The sequence below is a fragment of the Daphnia pulicaria genome, chromosome 7, assembly GCF_021234035.1.
Source record: "Daphnia pulicaria isolate SC F1-1A chromosome 7, SC_F0-13Bv2, whole genome shotgun sequence".
NCBI lineage: Eukaryota > Metazoa > Arthropoda > Branchiopoda > Diplostraca > Daphniidae > Daphnia > Daphnia pulicaria.
The window spans coordinates 18773175-18792256 of NC_060919.1; the positions used below are offsets into that span (position 1 = coordinate 18773175).

The 19082-nt window shown below is 42.6% G+C and overlaps 2 long non-coding RNA genes across 7 annotated transcripts in view; both read right to left on the reverse strand.

Moving 5' to 3' along the window:
• The window catches only part of LOC124348585, a 107468-nt gene that overhangs the window by 42127 nt on the left and 46259 nt on the right, over positions 1 to 19082 (reverse strand). The gene's annotated exons all lie outside the window — the stretch shown is intronic.
• LOC124348586 lies at positions 349 to 1156 on the reverse strand. Of its 2 annotated transcripts, XR_006920052.1 has the most exons (5): positions 1115 to 1156; positions 941 to 1041; positions 769 to 872; positions 591 to 700; positions 349 to 515 (listed from the first exon to the last, which is right to left on the reverse strand). It is a non-coding gene; the product is annotated as an uncharacterized LOC124348586 (long non-coding RNA). The 2 variants fall into 2 exon arrangements; XR_006920053.1 differs by lacking the exon at positions 941 to 1041 and having other exon boundaries at positions 1115 to 1151.

The following is a 19082-nucleotide window of genomic DNA, read 5'->3' on the forward strand; positions in this document are numbered from 1 at the left end:
TAATGCAAATTCTCACAATGAATGGAATTGAACCAATCCCACCTTTGACTTTTCAATATATATGGAACCAGCAAAGTTTTCAGTTTAATCAACAGTGAATAACAACAAAAACTGTAACACACAATATCTTACGTTTCGCCGTATTGTGAGATAAACAATGAAGTTGTCTGCTATAATTTTTTTTTATTGATTGGCGAACAAAAATATCAGTAAAACATTTGTCTGGATCGAGTATCGAACCTCCGACTTCATGATTACACGGCGGGCGTGCTAACCACAACACCAATACATATACATATCCGTTTACAAAATACGAATTTAAATAACCAACAGAAACAGCTACGCGCAAATGGCGAAAATTCAAAATGAACTTCCAGCGAGAGACTTGAACGTGCGACTCAACGAATCACGGCGCGGGTACTCTAACCACACAACCAAGTGTCCGCTGACAGCTTATCTTCATTTATTTTGACTATCAACATGGTTTGAGAGAACTTTCATAAAAAGAATGGCATCTGATTTAAGAAAAGTCAAGATTAACCATAAACATAGGACACAGTATTTTTTTTTAATATCAGCAAATAACTAACCAGCAGCAGAGATCACTGAACTGGCACGGCCAGTGTTCCCTTCAACTATTAACTATTTGACTATCAACGTGGCCTGAGAGAACTGTCACAGGATGAATGGCATATCTGATCTAAAAAATTTATGATTAATGTTAAAAACATAACACAATGAAATACTCAAAGTATAACAAATAATTACCATCACTGAAACTGGTATGGCCAGTATTATCTTCATATGGCCAGTATTATCTTCATCTATTTGAATATCAACCCGGTATGAGAGAACTGTCACAGGATGGATGGCTATTGGTTTTTAAAAAGATAAGATTAATCATGAACACAGTATATTCTAAAAGAAAGCAAATAATTACCAGCAGCAAGAGATCACTGAACTGGCACGGCCAGTATTCTCTTCTTCTATTTGACTATCAACTTGGTACGTTTGAAAGAATTGTCACATGACTAATGGCATCTAAATTAAGAAAAGTTAAGATTAACCATAAACACAGGACACAATATATTCGAAAAGAGTAGCAAATAATTACCTGCAGCAAGAGATCACTGAACTGGCACGGCCAGTATTCTCTTCTTCTATTTGACTATCAACTTGGTTTGAGAGAACTGTCACATGACATATGGCATCTAATTTAAGAAAAGTTAAGATTAACCATAAACACAGGACACAATATATTCGAAAAGAGTAGCAAATAATTACCTGCAGCAAGAGATGACTGAACTGGCACGGCCAGTATTCTCTTCTTCTATTTGACTATCAACTTGGTTTGAGAGAACTGTCACATGACGAATGGCATCTAATTTAAGGAAAGTTAAGATTAACCATAAACACAGGACACAAAATATTCGAAAAGAATAGCATATAAGTACCAGCAGCAGAGATCACTGAACTGGCACGGTTCTCTTTGACTATTTGGCTATCAACCTTGCTATCAACCTGGTTTGAGAGAACTGTCACAGGATGAATGGCATCTGATATAAAAAAGTTATAATTAATGATTAACACAAAACACAATAAAATACTCAAAATATAACAAATAATTACCATCAGGTATCACTGAACTGGTATGCCCAGTATTCTCTTGATCAGTTTCACTGTCCATCAAATGGTCAGTTTGTTAAGCTTTACTAAACATCTCTTACGACTTCACAAAATAAAGCGTTCATTTAGGAACGGCTATGAGTACACCTGTTTCTTCGTAAAAACACGATTAGTTAAATTGAACTTTAATACGATGGTTCTTGTCGTCAACTTACTTAAGGAAAAAAAAAATTCAAATAAAATTGCTGCCACTGCAGCCTGCAAGGATAAGCGGCTAAGCAAGGAGGAGCATGGACTACTTAATCTAGAGGACGGGAATCTTCGAGGTTTCCTATGTCGGCTGTGTAAATTTTTTTACATCAGCAGCAAAAAAAGCACAAAAAATTATTAGTCAACTTAATAAATGTTCCTATACTTGTAATTAATAGTTTGATAGATATTTGCAATTTCCTTACAGGAGAAAGGGAAGAAAGTCGTTTCACCGGTGCCACCTAGCGGCCAAGTCCCAGAAGCTCTTACAACTGAACACAACAAACGTTTCTAGAATAGCAGTCGACACTTTGTTTTGTTTTGGTTATAGCAGTCGACACTTTGTTTTGATTTGGTTATAGCAGTCGACACTTTGTTTTGTTGTGGTTATAGCAGTCGACACTTTGTTTTGTTTTGGTTAGCTTAAGACTTATTAACAAAAACTTAAGTTGGACGCTAGGGGGCACCGGTGAATCAACTCTCTTCCCGTTCCTCTAAGAATAAAACTTAAATATCTATTTCATTTCAAAGTTTCTCTAAAAACCATTCACACAATTGTCACCGCCTTTGAAAGCTCTATCGATTAATGTATTTTAAATATTTCCCGTGAAATTAAGCCAACTGACCCATCCCGACAAACTTTAACACGGCGAGATAGGGAAAAAGTGCTGCAAATAAGTAGTCGACAGGGTGAAACAATTCACAATCATGTTTCCAATTTCAGTTGGAAAAGGGCCGAGCAATCAAAGCTGTTATGCGTTAAATAATTATGGGTCAACAACGACGGCTCGCGTCTCGTCTCAACGCAATCTACTTGGGGTATGATGAGACGATCGTATATCAATCGGTGGTCCATTGGTTAAAGCGTTCGATAGCCATGGAAGAGTACTCGGGTTCAATTCCCGAAAAATGTGACCATAAAATTCCATTAACTTCAAATTACAATTTGTTAAAAATGTCTCTTACACCGGGTTCGAACCTCGGACCTCTCACATGTCAAGCGAAAACGCTAACCACTTTACCGTGAGCCGATGAGAAATGTCAGCATAGCAATAGCAAGGGTTAAATCTGAAATAATGAGTCGAAGAAGGCTTGCGTCTCGTCTCTCACGGCGAGCCGCATAGCTGACATGTGTGTGTGCCGAGTAACTCGAAGTTGAAGTTGGGTTCAGACGACAATTGGTGGTCCAGTGGTTAAAGTGTTCGCTAACCATCTTAGAGTACTCGGGTTCAATCCCCGATAAATGTGACCATTGATTTCCAATAATTAACTTCAGTTCATAAAAATTGAATATGACTTGAGCTGGGCTCGAACCTCGGACCTATCGCATGCTAAGCGAGCATACTAACCACTATACCATAAGCTGATGAAACGTAGCATGATAGAAGGGTTTAAATGCAGAATCATGAGTCGACGACGGCGAGACGCATAGCTGACATGTGTGTGTGTGCTGAGACACTTGAAGTTGAAGTAAAATTAAAATATCAATTGGTGGTCAAGTGGTTAGAGAGTTCGCTAATCACGCCAGAGGACTCGGGTTCAATCCCCGGGATAAACGACCATTAATTTCCAATAATTACTTTCATTTCATTAAAGTTGAATGTGAATTGATCCGGGATCGAACCTCGAACCTCTCGCATTCCAAGCGAGTACGCCAACCACTATACCATGACCGATAATATGTAGCAGCATAGCAGGATCATGAGTCGACGGTGGCTTGCATCTCGTCTCTCACGGCGAGCCGCATAGCTGACATGTGTCTGTGTGTGTGTGCCGAGCCACTTGAAGTTGAAGTAAACTACAGATATCAATTGGTGGTCCAGTGGTTAGAGTGTTCGCTAACCATGCCAGAGAACTCGGGTTCAATCCCCGAGATAAGCGACAATTAATTTCCAATTATGACTTTCAGTTCATTAAAATTGAATGTGACTTGAGCCGGGTTCGAACGTCGAACCTCTCGCATGCCAAGCGAGCACGCTAATCACTATACCATGAGCCAGTGAACTGTAGCAGCATAGCATGGATTATATGCAGAATCATGAGTCGACGATGGCTTGCGTCTCGTCTCTCACGGTGAGCCGCATAGCTGTGTGTGACATGAATGTGTCGAGGCACTTGAAGTTGAAGTAAACATGTGATATCAATTGGTGGTCCAGTGGTTAGAGCGTTCGCTAACCATGCCAGAGAACTCGGGTTCAATCCCCGAGATAAGCGATCACTAATTTCAAATAATTACTTTCATTTCATTAAAATCGAATGCGTTGACTTGAGCCGGGATCGATCCTCGGACCTCTCGCATGCTGAGCGAGGACGCTATCCACTATACCATGAGCCGATGAGATTCGGTAGCAAGCCATGGGATGGATGGATGTAGTGTGTGGATGCGAACTAAAAAGCACCAAAAGTCGCAACGACAGCAGTTGTGTAGAGTTTCAACTTGGAATGAATATCAGTTCTGATAGTGTAGTGGTTAGAGTATGAGGTGAGGACCGTGTTGCAACGCTATCGGACCCACCAAGTATTCGAAGCCATGGTTCAAACCCAACACTCGATACAAATTAATAGAGGACATTGTGTGATAATTAGCAATGGAAAAAAAAATGTCTCAAACCCCCAACCCCCCACTTGGTTCGATCCCGGGTGGTGTACACATACACACACACACACTGTGAAGCACAGATGCAAAGAGGTACCAACGCGCAATGAGAGAGACGGAAAAGTGTGTGTGTGGGATGATGAAGCGCCTTTAACGATGTATGCGCCTCGTCTCCAATCTTTCGCACCTGGATGCGTCTCGCCGCTACAGACAAACAGCAAAGTTGGATGCTTGGTGATAACAAACAAACAAACCAACAAACAAACAGTTTCACAGACAAAGTCAAGGTTGAATGGGATGAACCACGGGCTATACAGAAGAGACTAGTATACCAGATGCCCGTCCAAGGACGGCGAACCACCTTGCTAGACGCAATCACCCAAGCGCACAGCACAGCACACGTGGAGCAAAACGCCACTCGTATAATCCCACTGCCCGATTCCTTTCTGCCCGGGACTTATTTTGTTCATCCATTTATGGACTTTTACATCTTCCACCGTGAGCCAGTCGGTCGTTTGGTTTTTTTTTGGACTTTGTTTTTTTCGTTACAACCAAGTATCGGTGGCATTTGGGTTTATTTTTGGGACTTATATTTTTCAGAGTTTGGTTGTGTTGGTATTGACACAATTTTGGGTATTTGGGTATGATTTTGGAATTGTACTTTTTTCGTGGTGTATTCGTTGCATTTTAGGACTTTGTCGTTTTTCTCTGTAACCCCGTTGGGGTTGTAAGGTTTTTTTGACTTGTAATTTTTCTAGGGATTTGGTACCGGGGACTTGTGTTTTATTCAGAATTTGGATGTGTTCCACTTGACATTTATTGATATTTACTGTATTTGTTCCCACTTTTTATTTACCCATCTATTTATCCCTTACCTATTGATTACCTGCACGTGTATTCTTCATTTTACTGGTTACTGTCTTGAGTGTCATTTGAACATTGGTCCGCTGAATCCTGAATCCGTCACTCTAACCACTGAGCCATGGAGTTGTGAATGAATGTTGCAAGAGTTGCTATAAATCGTCGTTTAATGTGCGGACAAAACTGTAACAGTGTCAAATCTTTATTCATACCCAACTTGCGATTTATTTATGACATATTTTGGCAACTTATTGTTTTTTGCCGAGAGCGGGTTTGAACCGACAACCTTTGGATTACCTATCCATTGCTATAACCACTACACCATCAGCGGTGTATGTAACCAAGTTCCGACGCGACCATGTGGATAGCGCATACTTACACATTGTCATAGTTATAACCCAGCGTGAGCAAAAGCGTTTAAATTACATCGGAGTTGGACTTCATCGATATTGAGACAATATGCTTCATTACACAGTTTTTTGTCGAGAGTGGGTTTGAAACACCATTCTTTGAGTTGCCTATCCAATGCTATAACCACTACACCAACAGCGGTATTTCATTTCACGTCTCGATGTGAACAAATGGATAGTTCATACATCTATATTGTCATATTCAACGAAAATAAGCGAAGAAGGGTGCATTATTTTAAGCCCGGCGTGAGCAAGGTACGGTAAATTATTTTAAGCCCGTCGTGGGTGAAATAGGGATAATTATTTTCAACCCGCTGTGAGTGAAATAGGTTGAATTATTTCCAGCGCGTCGTGAGCGAAATATATTGAATTAGTTTAAGCCCGGCGTTAGCGAAATAGAGTGAATTACTTTCAGCCCGCTGTGAGTGAAATAGGGTGAATTCTTTTCAGACCGTCGAAAGTGAAATAGGGTGAATATTTTTCAGCCCGGTGTGAGCAGCAAAGGGTTTAATATTTTCAGCCCGTCATAATCAATGTAAGGGGAATTTTTTTCAGCCCGTCAAGAGCAACACACGGCGAAATATTTCCAGCCCGGCGTGATCAACCTAGGTTGACTAATTTTAAGCCAGTAAAAGGGAAATAGAGTGAAATATTTTCAACCCGCCGCGAGTGAAATAGAGTGAATTGTTTTCAGTTCGCCATGATTAATGTGAGATGAATTATTTTAATCCCAGAGTAAGCAATATAGGGTGAATTATTTTCAGCCCGCCCTGAGCGAAATAGGGTTAATTATTATGCGCCCGGTGTGAGTGAAATAGAGTGTATTAGTTTAATCCCGTAGTAAGCAACGTGGGATGAATTATTTTTGCCCGTCGTTAGCATCGTAGAGTGAATAATGGTCAGCCCGCCGTGGACGAAATAGAGTGAATAAATTTCAGCCCGCCGATAGCGAAATACAATGAATGTTTTTATGTCCGGCGTGAACAATGTAGGGTGAATTATTGTCAGCCCGTCGTGAGCATCGTAGGATGAATTATGTCGTGTCCGGCGTGAGCAGCATAGAATTGATTATTTTCAGCCTGTCGTGAGCAATGTAGCTTTAAGCCCGTCAGGCGCTAGCAAAACTGGGTGAATAATTAATCGCCCGGTAGTAGCAATATATCGGGTGAATTACTTTCAGCCCGTCGTGAGAAAAATAGGGTGCATAATTATTATATGCCCGGTATGAGTGACCATTAATTTCAAATAATTACTTTCAGTTCATTAAAATCGAATGTGACTTGAGCCGGGTTCGAACCTCGGACCTCTAGCATGCTAAGCAAGCACGCTAACCACTATACCATGAGCCGATGAATTGTGGCCACATAGCATGGGTTATATGCAGAATAATGAGTCGACGATGGCTTGCGTCTCGTCTCTCACGGTGAGCCGCATAGCTGTGTGTGACATGTGTGTGTGTGTAAGTGTGTGCCGATCTACTTGAAGTTGAAGTTGATATCGGACATCAATTGGTGGTCTAATGGTTAGAGTGTCTGCTAACAACGCAGGAAGACACGGGTTCAATCCCGGGTATGAGTGACTATAAATATCCAATAATTACTTTCAGTTCATTAAAATTGAATGTGACTTGATCCGGGATCGAACCTCGGACCTCTCGCATTCCAAGCGAGCACGCTAACCACTATACCATATGCTGATGAAATGTAGCAGCATGGCAGGGTTTATATGCAGAATCATGAGTCGACGATGGCATGGGTCTCGTCTCTCATGGTGAGCCGCATAGCTGACATTGTGTGTGTGCCGAGTTACTTGAAGTTGAAGTAACAAACAGATATCAAATGGTGGTCCAGTGGTTAGAGTGTTCGCTAATCATGACAGAGTACTCGGGTTCAAACCCCGAGAAATGGACCATTGATTTCCAACAATTACAAATTTCAAAATTCGTCAAAAATTGTCACTTGAACCGGGATCGAACCTCGGACTTCTAGCATTCTAAGCGAGTACGCTAATCACTATATCATGAGGTGATGAAATGTAGCAGCATAGCAGGGTTTATATGCAGAATCGTGAGTCGACGTTGGCATGCGTCTCGTCTTTCACGGCGAGCCGCATAGATGACATGTGTGTGTGTGCCGAGTCACTTGAAGTTGAAGTAACAGTCACATGTCAATTGGTGGTCCAGTGGTTAGAGTGTTCGCTAACCATGTCAGATAAATCGGGTTCAATCCCCGTGATAAGCGACCATTAATTTCCAATAATTACTTTCAGTTCAATAAAATTGAATGTGACTTGATCCGGGATCGAACCTCGGACCTCTCGCATTGCAAGCGAGCACGCTAACCACTATAACATGAGGTGATAGAATATAGCAGCATAGCAGGGTTTATATGCAGAATCATGAGTCGACGATGGCATGCGTCTCGTCTCACACGGTGAGCTTCATAGCTGTGTGTGACATGTGTGTGTCGAGCCACTTGAAGTTGAAGTAAACATGTGATATCAATTGGTGGTCCAGTGGTTAGAGCGTTCGCTTACCATGCTAGAGAACTCGGGTTCAATCCCCGAGATAAGCGACCATTAATTTCCAATAATTAGTTTCAGTTCATTAAAATCGAAAGTGGTGACTTGAGCTGGGATCGAACCTCGGACCTCTCGCATGCTAAGCGAGCACTCTAACCACTATACCATGAGCCGATGAGGTTCGGTAGCAAGCCATGGGATGGATGGATGTAGTGTGTGGATGCGCACGATAAAAGCACCAAAAGTCGCAACGACAGCAGTTGTGTAGAGTTTCAACTTGGTTTGAATATCAGTTCTGATAGTGTAGTGGTTAGAGTATGAGGTGAGGACCGTGTTGCAACGCTATCGGACCCACCAAGTATTCGAAGCCATGGTTCAAACCCAACACTCGATACAAATTAATAGAGGACATTGTGTGATAATTACCAATGGAAAAAACAAAATCTCCAACCCCCAACCTTCCCCCCACTTGGTTCGATCCCGGGTGGTGTACACACACACACACAGACAATGTGAGGCACAGATGCAAAGAGGCACCAACGCGCAATGAGAGAGACGGATGTGTGTCAGGAGTGTGATGCGCCTTAAACGATGTATGCGCCTCATGTCTCTAATCTTTCGCACCTGGATGCGTCTCGCCGCTACAGACAAACAGCAAAGTTGGATGCTTGGTGATAACAAACAAACACACAAACAAACAAACATCATCACAGACAAAGTCAAGGTTGAATGGGATGAACCACGGGCTATACAGAAGAGACTAGTATACCAGATGCCCGTCCAAGGACGGCGAACCACCTTGCTAGACGCAATCACCCAAGCGCACAGCACAGCACACATGCAGCAAAACGCCACTCGTATAATCCCACTGCCCAATTCCTTACTCGCTGGGACTTAGTTTTTCATCCATTTATGGACTTTTACATCTTCCACCGTGAGCCAGTCGGTCTTTTGGGTGTTTTTTTTTGGACTTGGTTTTTTTTCGTTGCAACCAAGTATCGGTGAAATTTGTGTTTATTTTTGGGACTTGGTTTCTTCAGAGTTTGGTTGTGTTGGAATTGACACAATTTTGGGTATTTTGGGTGTGATTTTGGACTTGTACTTTTTTTTTGTGTTATTTTGGTTTCATTTTAGGATTCTGTCGTTTTTCTCTGTAAGCCCGTTGGGGTTGTAAGGTTTTTTTGGACTTGTAATTTTTCGAGGGATTTGGCACCGGGGTCTTGTGTTTTTTTCAGAATTAAGATGTGTTTTACTTGACATTTATTTATATTTACTGTATGTGTTCCCACTTTACTTTACCTATCTATTTATCCCTTACCCGTTGAATACCTGCCCATGTATTCTTCAATTATTGGTTACTGTCTGGAGTGTCGTTTGAACACTGGTCCGCTGAATCTTGAATCCGACGCTCTAACCACTGCGCCTTGGAGTTGTGGGAGAATGAAGCCAGAGTTGCTATAAATCGTCATTTAATATGCGACAAAATTGTAAGTATTGTTCTATGGTCCAGTGTAGACTATTGTATCATTTCCAACTTGCGATGGATATATTTAAACTGCTTCGTTTTTTCTTAGCCGAGAGGGGGTTTGAACTATCACCCTTTAGAATACCAATCCAATGCTATAACCACTACACCAACAGCGATATGTGTAGTCAAGTACCGTCGCGAACAGTTGGATAGCGCATACTTACACATTGCCATAGTTATCACCCAGCGTGAGCAAAAGCGTTTATATTACATCAGAGTTTGACTTTATCGATATTGAGAATAATTGATTCAATAGACAAAGTTTGCCGAGAGGGGATTTGAACCACTATACTTTGAATTACCACTCCTATGCTATAACCACTACACCAACTGCGGTGTTCAGTTGCAAGTCTCGACGTGACCAATAGGATAGAGCATACATCTATATTGTCATGTTCAGCAAAAAGAAGGAAAAAAGGGTGCATGATTTAAAGCCCGGCGTGAGCAACGTACGGTAAATTATTTTAAGCCCGTCATGGGTGAAATAGGGTGAATTATTTTCAGCCCGCTGTGAGTGAAATCGGGTGAATTATTTTCAGCCCGTCATGAGCGAAATAGAGTGAATTATTCGCAGTCCGGTGTGAGCAATTTGTAGTGAATTATTTGCAGCCCGTCGTGAGCGAAATAGGGTGAATTATTTTTAGCCTGGCGAGAGCGATGTAGGGTGAATTCTTTTCAGCCCATCGCGAGCGAAATGTAGCAAACTATTTTCAGCCCGTCGTGAGAGACTTGGTGTAAATTCTTTTCAGGCCGTCGAGAGTGAAATAGGGTGAATATTTTTCAGCCCTCTTTGAGCAGCAAAGGGTTTAATATTTTCAGAACGTCAAGAGCAACTCACGGCGAAATATTTTCATCCCGGATCGATCAACTTCGGTTGACTAATTTTCAGCCAGTAAAGGGGAAATAGAATGAAATATTTTCAGCCCGCCGTGAGTGAAATAGAGTGGATTATTTTCAGCCCGCCATGATTAATGTGACATGAATTATTTTAATCCCAGAGTTAGCAATGTAGGGTGAATTATTTTAAGTCCGGCATGAGCAGCATAGAGTTTATTTTCAGCCCGCCCTGAGCGAAATAGGGTGAATTATTTTCAGCCCGGCGTGAGTGAAATCGAGTGTATTATTTTAAGCCCGTAGTAAGCAACGTGGGATGAATTTTTTTTTGCCCGTCGTTACCATCGTAGTTTTAATAATGGTCAGCCCGCCGTGGACGAAATAGGGTGAATTAATTTCAGCCCGCCGATAGCGAAATACAATGAATGTTTTTGTGTCCAGCGTGAGCAATGTAGGGTGAATTATTTTCAGCCCGTCGTGAGCATCGTAGGGTGAATTATGTCGTGTCCGGCGTGAGCAGCATGGAATTGATTATTTTCAGCCTGGCGTGAGCAATGTAGCTTTAAGCCCGTCAGGCGCTAGCAAAACTGGGTGAATAAGTTATCGCCCGGTAGTAGCAATATATTGGGTGAATTACTTTCAGCCCGTCGTGAGACAAATAGGGTGCATTATTATTATATGCCCGTCGTGAGCCAAATCAAAGTAATGAGTCGACGACGGAAAGCGTCTCGTCTCTCATGGCGAGCCGCATAGCTGACATGTCTGTGTGTGCCGAGCCACTTGAAGCTGAAGTACCCATCGGATATTAATTGGTGGTCCAGTGGTTAGAGAATTCTCTAACCATGCAAGATACCTCGGGTTCAATCCCTGGTATGAGTGACCATTAATTTCAAATAATTACTTTCAGTTCATTAAAATCGAATGTGACTTGAGCCGGGTTCGAACCTCGGACCTTTCGCATGCTAAGCGAGCACGCTAACCACTATACCATGAGCCGATGAAATGTTGCAGCATAGCATGGCTTTATATGCAGAATCATGAGTCGACGATGGCTTGCGTCTCGTCTTTCACGGCGAGCCGCATAGATGACATGTGTGTGTGCGCCGAGTCACTTGAAGTTGAAGTAACAGTCACATATTAATTGGTGGTCCAGTGGTTAGAGTGTTCGCTAACTATTCAAGAGGACTTGGGTTCAATCCCCGGTATGAGTGACCATTAATATCAAATAATTACTTTCAGTTCATTAAAATCGAATGTGACTTGATCCGGGATTGAACCTCGGACCTCTTGCATTTCAAGCGAGCACGCTAACCACTATAACATGAGGTGATGGAATGTAGCAGCATAGCAGGGTTCATATGCAGAATCATGAGTCGACGATGGCATGCGTCTCGTCTCTCACGGTGAGCCGCATAGCTGTGTGTGACATGAATGTGTCGAGCCACTTGAAGTTGAAGTAAACTTGTGATATCAATTGGCGGTCCAGTGGTTAGAGCGTTCGCTAACCATGCCAGAGAACTCGGGTTCAATCCCCGATTAAGCTACAATTAATTTCCAATAATTACTTTCAGTTCATTAAAATTGAATGTGACTTGATCCGGGATCGAAACTCGGACCTCTCGCATTCCAAGCGAGTTCGCTAACCACTATACCATGAAGTGATGGAATGTAGTAGCATAGCATGGATTATATGCAGGATCATGCGTCGACGATGGCATGCGTCTCGTCTTTCACGGCGAGCCGCATAGATAACATGTGTGTGTGTGCCGATTCACTTGAAGTTGAAGTAACAATCAGATATCAATTGGTGGCCCAGTGGTTAGAGTGTTCGCTAACCATGACAGAGGACTCGGGTTCAATCCCCGGGATAAGTGACCACTAATTTCAAATAATTACTTTCAATTCATTAAAATCGAATGTGATAACTTGAGCCGGGATCGAACCTCGGACCTCTCGCATGCTGAGCGAGCACGCTAACCGCTATACCATGAGCCGATGAAAATCGGTAGCAAGCCATGGGATGGATGGATGTAGTGTGTGGATGCGAACTAAAAAGCACCAAAAGTCGCAACGACAGCAGTTGTGTAGAGTTTCAACTGGGAATGAATATCAGTTCTGATAGTGTAGTGGTTAGAGTATGAGGTGAGGACCGTGTTGCAACGCTATCGGACCCACCAAGTATTCGAAGCCATGGTTCAAACCCAACACTCGCTACAAATTAATAGAGGACATTGTGTGATAATACCAATGGAAAAAAAAATCTCCAACCCCCAACCCCCCCACTTGGTTCGATCCCGGGTGGTGTACACACACATACACACACACTGTGAAGCGACAGATGCAAGAAGGCACCAGCGCGCAATGAGAGAGACGGATGAGTGTGTGAGAAGGTGAAGCGCCTTTAACGATGTATGCGCCTCATCCCCAATCTTTCGCACCTGGATGCGTCTCGCCGCTACAGACAAACACCAAACCTGGATGCAAAATCAAACAAACAAACAAACCGACAAACAAACAGTTTCACAGACAAAGTCAAGGTTGAATGGGATGAACCACGGGCTATACACGAGAGACTAGTATACCAGATGCCCGTCCAAGGACGGCGAACCACCTTGCTAGACGCAATCACCCAAGCGCACAGCACAGCACACATGGAGCAAAACGCCACTCGTATAATCCCACTGCCCAATTCCTTACTGCCCGGGACTTTTTTTTCCATCCATTTATGGACTTTTACATCTTCCACCGTGAGCCAGTTGGTCTTTTGGATTTTTTTTGTGGACTTATTTTTTTTTCGTTGCAACCAAGTATCGGTGGAATTTGGGTTTATGTTTGGGACTTATATTTATTCAGAGTTTGGTGGTGTTGGATTTGACACATTCCTATTTGGGTATTTTGGGTGTGATTTTGGACTTGTACTTTTTTACGTGATATTTTGGTTTCATTTAAGGACTCTGTCGTTTTTCTCTGTAAGCCCGTTGGGGTTGTAAGGTTTTTTTGGACTTGTAATTTTTCGAGGGATTTGGCAACGGGGTCTTGTGTTTTTTTCAGAATTAAGATGTGTTTCACTCGACATTTATTTATATTTACTGTATTTGTTCCCACTTTACTTTACCCATCTATTTATCCCTTACCCGTTGAGTACCTGCCCATGTATTCTTCAATTATTGGTTACTGTCTGGAGTGTCATTTGAACACTGGTCCGCTGAATCTTGATTCCGACGCTCTAACCACTGCGCCTTGGAGTTGTGAGAGAATGTAGCCAGAGTTGCTATAAATCGTCATTTAATGTGCGACAAAATTGTAAGTATTGTTCTATGGTCCAGTGGAGACTCTTGTATCATTTCCAACTTGCGATTGATATTTTTAGACTGCCTCGTTTTTTCTTAGCCGAGAGTGGGTTTGAACCATCGCCCTTTAGAATACCAATCCAATGCTATAACCACTACACCAACAGCGGTATGTGTAGTCAAGTTCCGTCGTGAACAGTTGGATAGCCCATACTTACACATTGTCATAGTTATCACCCAGCGTGAGCAAAAGCGTTTAAATTACATCAGAATTTGACTTTATCGATATTGAGAATAATTGATTCAATAGACAAAGGTTGCCGAGAGGGGATTTGAACCACTATACTTTGAATTACCACTCCAATGCTATGACCACTACACCAACTGCGGTGTTCAGTTGCAAGTCTCGACGTGACCAATTGGATAGAGCATACATCTATATTGTCATGTTCAGCAAAAAGAAGGAAAAAAGGGTGCATGATTTAAAGCCCGGCGTGAGCAACGTACGGTAAATTATTTTAAGCCCGTCATGGGTGAAATAGGGTGAATTATTTTCAGCCCGCTGTGAGTGAAATAGGGTGAATTACTTTCAGCCCGTCATGAGCGAAATAGAGTGAATTATTCGCAGTCCGGTGTGAGCAATTTGTAGTGAATTATTTGCAGCCCGTCGTGAGCGAAATAGGGTGAATTATTTTTAGCCTGGCGGGAGCGATGTAGGGTGAATTCTTTTCAGCCCATCGCGAGCGAAATGGAGCAAACTATTTTCAGCCCGTCGTGAGAGACTTGGTGTAAATTCTTTTCAGGCCGTCGAAAGTGAAATAGGGTGAATATTTTTCAGCCCTCTTTGAGCAGCAAAGGGTTTAATATTTTCAGCACGTCAAGAGCAACTCACGGCGAAATATTTTCATCCCGGCTCGATCAACTTCGGTTGACTAATTTTCAGCCAGTAAAGGGGAAATAGAATGAAATATTTTCAGCCTGCCGTGAGTGAAATAGAGTGGATTATTTTCAGCCCGCCATGATTAATGTGACATGAATTATTTTAATCCCAGAGTTAGCAATGTAGGGTGAATTATTTTAAGTCCGGCATGAGCAGCATAGAGTTTATTTTCAGCCCGCCCTGAGCGAAATAGGGTGAATTATTTTCAGCCCGGCGTGAGTGAAATCGAGTGTATTATTTTAAGCCCGTAGTAAGCAACGTGGGATGATTTTTTTTTGCCCGTCGTTAGCATCGTAATTTTAATAATGGTCAGCCCGCCGTGGAAGAAATAGGGTGAATTAATTTCAGCCCGCCGATAGCGAAATACAATGAATGTTTTTGTGTCCAGCGTGAGCAATGTAGGGTGAATTATTTTCAGCCCCTCGTGAGCATCGTAGGGTGAATTATGTCGTGTCCGGCGTGAGCAGCATAGAATTGATTATTTTCAGCCTGTCGTGAGCAATGTAGCTTTAAGCCCGTCAGGCGCTAGCAAAACTGGGTGAATAATTAATCGCCCGGTAGTAGCAATATATCGGGTGAATTACTTTCAGCCCGTCGTGAGAAAAATAGGGTGCATAATTATTATATGCCCGGTATGAGTGACCATTAATTTCAAATAATTACTTTCAGTTCATAAAAATCGAATGTGACTTGAGCCGGGTTCGAACCTCGGACCTCTAGCATGCTAAGCAAGCACGCTAACCACTATACCATGAGCCGATGAGTTGTGGCCACATAGCATGGGTTATATGCAGAATAATGAGTCGACGATGGCTTGCGTCTCGTCTCTGACGGTGAGCCGCATAGCTGTGTGTGACATGTGTGTGTGTGTAAGTGTGTGCCGATCTACTTGAAGTTGAAGTTGATATCGGACATCAATTGGTGGTCTAATGGTTAGAGTGTCTGCTAACAACGCAGGAAGACACGGGTTCAATCCCGGGTATGAGTGACTATTAATTTCCAATAATTACTTTCAGTTCATTAAAATTGAATGTGACTTGATCCGGGATCGAACCTCGGACCTCTCGCATTCCAAGCGAGCACGCTAACCACTATACCATATGCTGATGAAATGTAGCAGCATGGCAGGGTTTATATGCAGAATCATGAGTCGACGATGGCATGGGTCTCGTCTCTCATGGTGAGCCGCATAGCTGACATTGTGTGTGTGCCGAGTTACTTGAAGTTGAAGTAACAAACAGATATCAAATGGTGGTCCAGTGGTTAGAGTGTTCGCTAATCATGACAGAGTACTCGGGTTCAAACCCCGAGAAATGGACTATTGATTTCCAACAATTACAAATTTCAAAATTCGTCAAAAATTGTCACTTGAACCGGGATCGAACCTCGGACTTCTAGCATTCTAAGCGAGTACGCTAATCACTATATCATGAGGTGATGAAATGTAGCAGCATAGCAGGGTTTATATGCAGAATCGTGAGTCGACGTTGGCATGCGTCTCGTCTTTCACGGCGAGCCGCATAGATGACATGTGTGTGTGTGCCGAGTCACTTGAAGTTGAAGTAACAGTCACATGTCAATTGGTGGTCCAGTGGTTAGAGTGTTCGCTAACCATGTCAGATGACTCGGGTTCAATCCCCGTGATAAGCGACCATTAATTTCCAATAATTACTTTCAGTTCAATAAAATTGAATGTGACTTGATCCGGGATCGAACCTCGGACCTCTCGCATTGCAAGCGAGCACGCTAACCACTATAACATGAGGTGATGGAATATAGCAGCATAGCAGGGTTTATATGCAGAATCATGAGTCGACGATGGCATGCGTCTCGTCTCTCACGGTGAGCTTCATAGCTGTGTGTGACATGTGTGTGTCGAGCCACTTGAAGTTGAAGTAAACATGTGATATCAATTGGTGGTCCAGTGGTTAGAGCGTTCGCTTACCATGCTAGAGAACTCGGGTTCAATCCCCGAGATAAGCGACCATTAATTTCCAATAATTACTTTCAGTTCATTAAAATCGAAAGTGGTGACTTGAGCCGGGATCGAACCTCGGACCTCTCGCATGCTAAGCGAGCACTCTAACCACTATACCATGAGCCGATGAGGTTCGGTAGCAAGCCATGGGATGGATGGATGTAGTGTGTGGATGCGCACGATAAAAGCACCAAAAGTCGCAACGACAGCAGTTGTGTAGAGTTTCAACTTGGTTTGAATATCAGTTCTGATAGTGTAGTGGTTAGAGTATGAGGTGAGGACCGTGTTGCAACGCTATCGGACCCACCAAGTATTCGAAGCCATGGTTCAAACCCAACACTCGATACAAATTAATAGAGGACATTGTGTGATAATTACCAATGGAAAAAAAATGTCTCAAACCCCCAACCCCCCACTTGGTTCGATCCCGGGTGGTGTGTACACACACACACACACTGTGAAGCGGCAGATGCAAGAAGGCAACAGCACAACGCAACGCAATGAGAGAGACGGATGAGTGTGTGTGTGGGATGATGAAGCGCCTTTAACGATGTATGCGCCTCATGTCTCTAATCTTTCGCACCTGGATGCGTCTCGCCGCTACAGACAAACAGCAAAGTTGGATGCACAAACAAACAAACGTACAAACAAACACACAAACAGTTTCACAGACAAAGTCAAGGTTGAATTGGACGTACCGTGGGTGGTAGCAAAGAGACTAGTATACCTAGGCCCGTCCAAGGACGGCGAACCAGGCGGCTAGACATGTTCACCTAAGCGCACAGTACACATGGAGCAAAACGCCACTCGTATAATCCCACTGCCCGATTTCTTACTCGCTGGGACTTGTTTTTTCATCCATTTATGGACTTTTACATCTTCCACCGTGAGCCAGTTGGTCTTTTGGATTTTTTTTGTGGACTTATTTTTTTTTTCGTTGCAACCAAGTATCGGTGGAATTTGGGTTTATGTTTGGGACTTATATTTATTCAGAGTTTGGTGGTGTTGGATTTGACACATTCCTATTTGGGTATTTTGGGTGTGATTTTGGACTTGTACTTTTTTACCTGATATTTTGGTTTCATTTAAGGACTCTGTCGTTTTTCTCTGTAAGCCCGTTAGGGTTGTAAGGTTTTTTTGGACTTGTAATTTTTCGAGGGATTTGGCACCGGGGTCTTGTGTTTTTTTCAGAATTAAGACGTGTTTCACTTGACATTTATTTATGTTAACTATATATGTTCCCACTTTACTTTACCTATCTATTTATCCCTTACCCGTTGAGTACCTGCCCATGTATTCTTCAATTATTGGTTACTGTCCGGAGTTTCGTTTGAACACTGGTCCGCAGAATCTTGAATCCGTCACTCTAACCACTGAGCCATGGAGTTGTGAATGAGTGTTGCAAGAGTTGCTATAAATCGTCATTTAATGTGCGGACAAAATTGCAACAGTGTCAAATCTTTATCCATACCCAACTTGCGATTCATTTACATGACATATTTTGGCAACTTATTGTATTTCGCCGAGATCGGGTTTGAACCAACCTCCTTTGCATTACCATTCCATTGCTATAACCACTACACCAACAGAGGTGTATTTACTGAAGTTCTGACGTGACCAGTTGGATAGCGCATACTTACACATGGTCATAGTTATCACCCAGCGTGAGCAAAAGCTTTTATATCACATCGGAGTTAGACTTTATCGATATTGAGACAATTTACTTGATTACAGAGTTTTTAGCCGAGAGTGGGTTTGAACCACCATTCTTTGATTGCCAATCCAATGCTATAACCACTACACCAACAGCGGTATTTCGTTTCACGTCTCGATGTGAACAAATGGATAGTTCATACATCTATGTTGTCATGGTCAGCGAAAATAAACGAAAAAGGGTGCATTATTTTCAGCCCGGCGTGAGCAACGTACGGTTGATTATTTTAAGCCCAACGTGGGTGAAATAGTGTGAACTATTTTCAGCCCGCCGCGAGGGAAATAGGGTGAATAATTTCCAGCCCGTTGTGAGCGAAATTGAGTGAATTAGTTTAAGCCCGGCGTGAGCGATATAGAATGAATTCTTTTCAGCCCGGCGTGAGCAATGTATGGTGAATTATTTCCAGCCCGTCGTGAGAAAAGTAGGGTGAATTATTTCAAGACTGGCGTGAACAACGTACGGTGAATTATTTTTAGCCCGTCGTGGGCGAAATAGGGTGAATTCTTTTCAGCCCGGTGTGAGTGAAATAGAGTGTA